Source organism: Dama dama, unplaced genomic scaffold (genome assembly GCF_033118175.1).
Source record: "Dama dama isolate Ldn47 unplaced genomic scaffold, ASM3311817v1 ptg000051l, whole genome shotgun sequence".
In the NCBI taxonomy this organism is placed as follows: Eukaryota; Metazoa; Chordata; class Mammalia; order Artiodactyla; family Cervidae; genus Dama; species Dama dama.
The window spans coordinates 1,269,909-1,278,631 of NW_026870882.1; positions in this window are offsets into that span (position 1 = coordinate 1,269,909).

An 8,723-nucleotide genomic window follows, 5' to 3' on the forward strand; every position below is an offset into this window, starting at 1 on the left:
AAGAGCTTCAAAATGTGTCAAAAATATGAGGAGCATGAAACGGTCTGAAAAATAGTAGGAGCATGAAGCAGTGTAGAAAAACATGAAGAGCCTGAAAAGGTGTGAAATATATGAAGAGCTTCAAAAGGTGTCAAAAATATGAGGAGCATGTAACGGTCTGAAAAATCCGAGGAGCATGAAATCCTGTTCAAATTCATGAAGAGACTGAAAAGGTGTGAAAAATATGAAGAGCTTCACAAGGTGTGAAATACATGAGGAACATGAAACGGTCTGAAAAATAGGAGGAGCATGAAGGTATGTTCAAAAATATGAAGAGCTTCAAAAGGTGTCAAAAATATGAGGAACATGAAAAGGCCTGAAAATAAGGAGAATCATGAAGCGGTGTTCAAAATCATGAAGAGCCTTAAAAGGTGTGAAAAATATTAAAAGCTTCAAAAGCTGTCAAAAACATGAGGAGCATGAAACGGTCTGAAAATTAGGAGGGGCATGAAACGGTGTTCAAAAACATGAAGAGCATGAAAAGGTGTGAAAAATATGAAGAGCTTCCAAAATTGTCAAAAATATGAGGAGCATGAAACGGTCTGAAAAATAGGAGGAGCATGAAGGGGTGTTCAAAAACTTGAAGAGCCTGAAAGGTGTGAAAAATATGAAGAGCTTCAAAAATTGTCAAAAATATGAGGAGCGTGATATGGACTAAAAAATAGGAGGAGCTTGAAACGGTGTTCAAAAACATGAAGAGCCTGGAAAGGTGTGAAAAATATGAAGAGCCTCAAAAAGTGTCAAATATATGAGGAGCATGAAACGGTGTGAAAAATAGGAGGAACATGAAGCGGTGTTGAAAAACATGAAGAGCCTGAAAACGTGTGAAAAATATGAAGAATTTCAAAAGGTGTGAAAAATATGAAGAGCTTCAAAAGGTGTAAAAAATGAGATGAGCATGAAACGATCTGAAAAATAGGAGGGGCATGAAACGGTCTGAAAAATAGGAGGAGCATGAAACGGTGTCCAAAAACATGAAGAGCCTGAAAGGTTTGAAAAATATGAAGTTCTTCAAAGGCTGTCAAGTATATGAGGAGCATGAAACGGTCTGAAAAATAGGAGGAGCATGAAACAGTCTGAAAAATAGAAGGAGCATGAAACGGAGTTGAAAAACATGAAGAGCCTTAAAAGGTGTGAAATACAGAAGGATCTTCAAAAGGTGTCAAAAATATGAGGAGCATTATACGGTCTGAAAAATAGGAGGAGCATGAAACGGTGTTGAAAAACATGAAGAGGCTAAAAAGGTGGGAAAAATATGAAGAGCTTCAAAAGGTGTGAAATACATGAGGAGCATGAAACCGGCTGAAAAATAGGAGAAGCATGAAGTGGTGTGGAGAACATGAAGAGCCTGAAAAGGTGTGAAAAATATGAAGAGCTTCAAAAGGTGTGAAATACATGAGGAGCATGAAACCGGCTGAAAAATAGGAGAAGCATGAAGTGGTGTGGAGAACATGAAGAGCCAGAAAAGGTGTGAAAATTATGAAGACCTTCAAAAAGTCTGAAAAATATGAGGAGCCTGAAACGGTCTGAAAAATAGGAGGCGCATTACGCGGTGTTCAAAAAAATGACGAGCCTGAAAAGGTGTGAAAAATATGAAGAGCTTCAAAAGGTGTCAAAAATGAGATGAGCATGAAATGGTCTAAAAAATTGTAGGAGAATGAAGTGGTCTTGAAAAACATGAAGAGCGTGAAAAGGTGTGAAAAATATGAAGAGCTTCAAAAGGTGTGAAAAATATGAGGAGCATGAAACGGTCTGAAAAATAGGAGGAGCATGAAGCAGTGTTGAAAAACATGAAGAGACTGAAAACGTGTGAAAAATATGAAGAGCTTCAAAAGGTGTAAAAATATGAAGAGATTCAAAGGTTTCAAAAATATGAGGAGCATGAAACGTTCTGAAAAATAGGTGGAGCATGAAACGGTGTTCAAAAACATGAAGAGCCTGAAAAGGTGTGAAAAATATGAGGAGCTTCAAAAGGTGTAAAAAATATGAGGAGCATGAAACGGTCTGAAAAATAGAAGGAGCATGAAACGGAGTTGAAAAACATGAAGAGCCTTAAAAGGTGTGAAATACAGAAGGATCTTCAAAAGGTGTCAAAAATATGAGGAGCATTATACGGTCTGAAAAATAGGAGGAGCATGAAACGGTGTTGAAAAACATGAAGAGGCTAAAAAGGTGGGAAAAATATGAAGAGCTTCAAAAGGTGTGAAATACATGAGGAGCATGAAACCGGCTGAAAAATAGGAGAAGCATGAAGTGGTGTGGAGAACATGAAGAGCCTGAAAAGGTGTGAAAAATATGAAGAGCTTCAAAAGGTGTGAAATACATGAGGAGCATGAAACCGGCTGAAAAATAGGAGAAGCATGAAGTGGTGTGGAGAACATGAAGAGCCAGAAAAGGTGTGAAAATTATGAAGACCTTCAAAAAGTCTGAAAAATATGAGGAGCCTGAAACGGTCTGAAAAATAGGAGGCGCATTACGCGGTGTTCAAAAAAATGACGAGCCTGAAAAGGTGTGAAAAATATGAAGAGCTTCAAAAGGTGTCAAAAATGAGATGAGCATGAAATGGTGTAAAAAATTGTAGGAGAATGAAGTGGTCTTGAAAAACATGAAGAGCGTGAAAAGGTGTGAAAAATATGAAGAGCTTCAAAAGGTGTGAAAAATATGAGGAGCATGAAACGGTCTGAAAAATAGGAGGAGCATGAAGCAGTGTTGAAAAACATGAAGAGACTGAAAACGTGTGAAAAATATGAAGAGCTTCAAAAGGTGTAAAAATATGAAGAGATTCAAAGGTTTCAAAAATATGAGGAGCATGAAACGGTCTGAAAAATAGGAGGAGCATGAAGCTGTGTTCAAAAATATGAAGAGCTTCAAAAGGTGTCAAAAATATGAGGAACATGAAAAGGCCTGAAAATAAGGAGAATCATGAAGCGGTGTTCAAAATCATGAAGAGCCTTAAAAGGTGTGAAAAATATTAAAAGCTTCAAAAGCTGTCAAAAACATGAGGAGCATGAAACGGTCTGAAAATTAGGAGGGGCATGAAACGGTGTTCAAAAACATGAAGAGCATGAAAAGGTGTGAAAAATATGAAGAGCTTCCAAAATTGTCAAAAATATGAGGAGCATGAAACGGTCTGAAAAATAGGAGGAGCATGAAGGGGTGTTCAAAAACTTGAAGAGCCTGAAAGGTGTGAAAAATATGAAGAGCTTCAAAAATTGTCAAAAATATGAGGAGCGTGATATGGACTAAAAAATAGGAGGAGCTTGAAACGGTGTTCAAAAACATGAAGAGCCTGGAAAGGTGTGAAAAATATGAAGAGCCTCAAAAAGTGTCAAATATATGAGGAGCATGAAACGGTGTGAAAAATAGGAGGAACATGAAGCGGTGTTGAAAAACATGAAGAGCCTGAAAACGTGTGAAAAATATGAAGAATTTCAAAAGGTGTGAAAAATATGAAGAGCTTCAAAAGGTGTAAAAAATGAGATGAGCATGAAACGATCTGAAAAATAGGAGGGGCATGAAACGGTCTGAAAAATAGGAGGAGCATGAAACGGTGTCCAAAAACATGAAGAGCCTGAAAGGTTTGAAAAATATGAAGTTCTTCAAAGGCTGTCAAGTATATGAGGAGCATGAAACGGTCTGAAAAATAGGAGGAGCATGAAACAGTCTGAAAAATAGAAGGAGCATGAAACGGAGTTGAAAAACATGAAGAGCCTTAAAAGGTGTGAAATACAGAAGGATCTTCAAAAGGTGTCAAAAATATGAGGAGCATTATACGGTCTGAAAAATAGGAGGAGCATGAAACGGTGTTGAAAAACATGAAGAGGCTAAAAAGGTGGGAAAAATATGAAGAGCTTCAAAAGGTGTGAAATACATGAGGAGCATGAAACCGGCTGAAAAATAGGAGAAGCATGAAGTGGTGTGGAGAACATGAAGAGCCTGAAAAGGTGTGAAAAATATGAAGAGCTTCAAAAGGTGTGAAATACATGAGGAGCATGAAACCGGCTGAAAAATAGGAGAAGCATGAAGTGGTGTGGAGAACATGAAGAGCCAGAAAAGGTGTGAAAATTATGAAGACCTTCAAAAAGTCTGAAAAATATGAGGAGCCTGAAACGGTCTGAAAAATAGGAGGCGCATTACGCGGTGTTCAAAAAAATGACGAGCCTGAAAAGGTGTGAAAAATATGAAGAGCTTCAAAAGGTGTCAAAAATGAGATGAGCATGAAATGGTCTAAAAAATTGTAGGAGAATGAAGTGGTCTTGAAAAACATGAAGAGCGTGAAAAGGTGTGAAAAATATGAAGAGCTTCAAAAGGTGTGAAAAATATGAGGAGCATGAAACGGTCTGAAAAATAGGAGGAGCATGAAGCAGTGTTGAAAAACATGAAGAGACTGAAAACGTGTGAAAAATATGAAGAGCTTCAAAAGGTGTAAAAATATGAAGAGATTCAAAGGTTTCAAAAATATGAGGAGCATGAAACGTTCTGAAAAATAGGTGGAGCATGAAACGGTGTTCAAAAACATGAAGAGCCTGAAAAGGTGTGAAAAATATGAGGAGCTTCAAAAGGTGTAAAAAATATGAGGAGCATGAAACGGTCTGAAAAATAGAAGGAGCATGAAACGGAGTTGAAAAACATGAAGAGCCTTAAAAGGTGTGAAATACAGAAGGATCTTCAAAAGGTGTCAAAAATATGAGGAGCATTATACGGTCTGAAAAATAGGAGGAGCATGAAACGGTGTTGAAAAACATGAAGAGGCTAAAAAGGTGGGAAAAATATGAAGAGCTTCAAAAGGTGTGAAATACATGAGGAGCATGAAACCGGCTGAAAAATAGGAGAAGCATGAAGTGGTGTGGAGAACATGAAGAGCCTGAAAAGGTGTGAAAAATATGAAGAGCTTCAAAAGGTGTGAAATACATGAGGAGCATGAAACCGGCTGAAAAATAGGAGAAGCATGAAGTGGTGTGGAGAACATGAAGAGCCAGAAAAGGTGTGAAAATTATGAAGACCTTCAAAAAGTCTGAAAAATATGAGGAGCCTGAAACGGTCTGAAAAATAGGAGGCGCATTACGCGGTGTTCAAAAAAATGACGAGCCTGAAAAGGTGTGAAAAATATGAAGAGCTTCAAAAGGTGTCAAAAATGAGATGAGCATGAAATGGTGTAAAAAATTGTAGGAGAATGAAGTGGTCTTGAAAAACATGAAGAGCGTGAAAAGGTGTGAAAAATATGAAGAGCTTCAAAAGGTGTGAAAAATATGAGGAGCATGAAACGGTCTGAAAAATAGGAGGAGCATGAAGCAGTGTTGAAAAACATGAAGAGACTGAAAACGTGTGAAAAATATGAAGAGCTTCAAAAGGTGTAAAAATATGAAGAGATTCAAAGGTTTCAAAAATATGAGGAGCATGAAACGGTCTGAAAAATAGGAGGAGCATGAAGCTGTGTTGAAAAACATGGAGAGCCTGAAAAGTTGTGAAATATATGAAGAGCTTCAAAATGTGTCAAAAATATGAGGAGCATGAAACGGTCTGAAAAATACGAGGAGCATGAAATCCTGTTCAAATACATGAAGAGACTGAAAAGGTGTGAAAAATATGAAGAGTTTCACAAGGTGTGAAATACATGAGGAACATGAAACGGTCTGAAAAATAGGAGGAGCATGAAGGTGTGTTCAAAAATATGAAGAGCCTGAAAAGGTGTGAAAAATATGAAGAGCTTCAAAAGGTGTCAAAAATATGAGGAACATGAAAAGGCCTGAAAATAAGGAGAATCATGAAGCGGTGTTCAAAATCATGAAGAGCCTTAAAAGGTGTGAAAAATATTAAAAGCTTCAAAAGCTGTCAAAAACATGAGGAGCAGGAAACGGTCTGAAAATTAGGAGGGGCATGATACGGTGTTCAAAAACATGAAGAGCATGAAAAGGTGTGAAAAATATGAAGAGCTTCCAAAATTGTCAAAAATATGAGGAGCATGAAACGGTCTGAAAATTAGGAGGGGCATGAAACGGTGTTCAAAAACGTGAAGAGCATGAAAAGGTGTGAAAAATATGAAGAGCTTCCAAAATTGTCAAAAATATGAGGAGCATGAAACCGTCTGAAAAACAGAAGGAGCATGAAGCGGTCGGAAAAATAGGAGGAGCATGAAGCGGTGTTCAAAAACATGAAGAGCCTGAAAAGTTGTGAAAAATGTGAAGAGTTTAAAAAGTGTCAAAATATGAGGAGCATGAAAAGTTCTGAAAAATAGGAGGAGCATGAAGCTGTGCTCAAAAACATGAATAGCCTGAAAAGGTGTGAAAAGTATGAAGAGCTTCAAAAGGGGTGAAAAATGTGAGCAGCATGAAATGGTCTGAAAAATAGGAGGAGCATGAAGGGGTGTTCAAAAACTTGAAGAGCCTGAAAAGGTGTGAAAAATATGAAGAGCTTCAAAAATTGTCAAAAATATGAGGAGCATGATACGGACTAAAAAATAGGAGGAGCTTGAAACGGTGTTCAAAAACATGAAGAGCCTGGAAAGGTGTGAAAAATATGAAGAGCCTAAAAACGTGTGAAAAATATGAAGAATTTCAAAAGGTGTGAAAAATATGAAGAGCTTCAAAAGGTGTAAAAAATGAGATGAGCATGAAACGATCTGAAAAATAGGAGGAGCATGAAGTGGTGTTGAAAAATATGAAGAGCCTGAAAAGGTGTGAAAAATATGAAGAGCTTCAAAAGGTGTCAAAAATATGAGGAGCATAAAACGGTCTGAAAAAAAGGAGAAGCATGAAGCGTGTTCAAATACATGAAAAGCCTGAAAAGCTGTGAAAAATATGAAGAGCTTCAAAACGTGTAAAAAATATGAGGAGCATGAAACGGTCTGAAAAATAGAAGCAGCATGAAGCGGTGTTGAAAAAAAATGAAGAGCCTCAAAACGTGTGAAAAATATGAAGAGCTTCAAAGTTGTGAAAAATATGAAGAGCTTCAAAAGTTGTCAAAAATGAGATGAGCATGAAACGGTCTCAAAAATAGGAGGAGCATGAAGTGGTGTTTAAAAAAAGAAGAGCCTGTAAAGGTGTAAAATATATGAAGAGCTTCAAATGGTGTCAAAATATGAGGAGAATGAAGCAGTCTGAAAAATAGGAGGAGCATGAAACGGTGATCAGAAACATGAAGAGCCTGAAAAGGTGTGAATAATATGAAGAGCTTCAAATGCATGAAATTCATGAGGATCATGAAACGGTCTGAAAAATAGGAGAAGCATGAAGTGGTGTGGAAAACATGAAGAGCCTGAAAAGTTGTGAAAAATATGAGGAGCTTCAAAAGGTGTGAAATACATGAAGAGCATGAAACTCTCTGACAAATAGGAGGAGCATGTAGTGGTGTTCAAAAACATGAAGAGTCTGAAAAGGTGTGAAAAATATGAAGAGCTTCAAAAAGTGTCAAAAATATGAGGAGCAAGAAACGGTCTGAAAAATAGGAGGAGCATGAAGCGGTCTTGAAAAACATGAAGAGCCTGAAAACGTGTGAAAAATATGAAGAGCTTCAAAAGTTGTAAAAAATATGGGGAGCATGAAACGGTCTGCAAAAAAGGAGGAGCATGAAGTGGTGTTGAAAAATTTGAACAGCCAGAAAATGTGTGAAAAATATGAAAAGCTTCAAAAGGTGGTAAAAATATGCGGAGCATGAAACGGTCTGAAAAATAGGAAGAGCATGAAGCGGTGTTCAAAAACATGAAGAGCCTGAAAAGGTGTGAAAAATATGAAGAGCTTAAAAATGTGTCAAAATATGAGGAGCATGAAACGGTCTGAAAAATAGGAGGAGCATGAAGCATTGTTGAAAATCATGAAGAGCCTGAAAAGATGTGAAAAATATGAAGAGCTTCAAAAGGTGTGAAAAATATGAAGAGCTTCAAATGTGTCAAAAATGAGATGAGCATAAAATGGTCTGAAAAATAAGAGGAGCATGAAGTGGTGTTGAAAAAAAAGAAGAGGCTGAAAAGGTGTGAAATATATGAAGACCTTCAAAAGGTGTCAAAAATATGAGGAGAATGAAACGTTCTGAATAATAGGAGGAGCATGAAGCGGTGTTGAAAAACATGAAGAGCCTGAAAACGTGTGAAAAATATGAAGAGCTTCAAAAGGTGTGAAAAATATGAAGAGCTTCAAATGTGTCAAAAATGAGATGAGCATGAAACGGTCTGAAAAATAAGAGGAGCATGAAGTGGAGTTTAAAAAAAAGAAGAGCCTGAAAAGGTGTGAAAAATATGAAGACCTTCCAAAGGTGTGAAATACATGAGGAGCATGAAATGGGCTGAAAAATAGGAGAAGCATGAAGTGGTGTGGAAAAACATGAAGAGCCTGAAAAGGTGTGAAAAATATGAAGAGCTTCAAAAGGTGTGAAATACATGAGGAGCATGAAACTCTCTGAAAAAAAAGGAGGAGCATGAAGCGGTGTTCAGAAACATGAAGAGCCTGAAATGTTGTGAACAATATGAAAAGCTTCAAAAGGTGTCAAAAATGAGTTGAGCTTGAAACGGTCTGAAAAATAGGAAGAGCATGAAGCGGTGTTGAAAAACATGAATAGCTGAAAACGTGTGAAAAATATGAAGAGCTTCAAAAGGTGTCAAAAATATGAGGAGCATAAAACGTTCTGAAAAAAAGGAGAAGCATGAAGGGTGTTCAAATACATGAAAAGCCTGAAAAGGTGTGAAAAATATG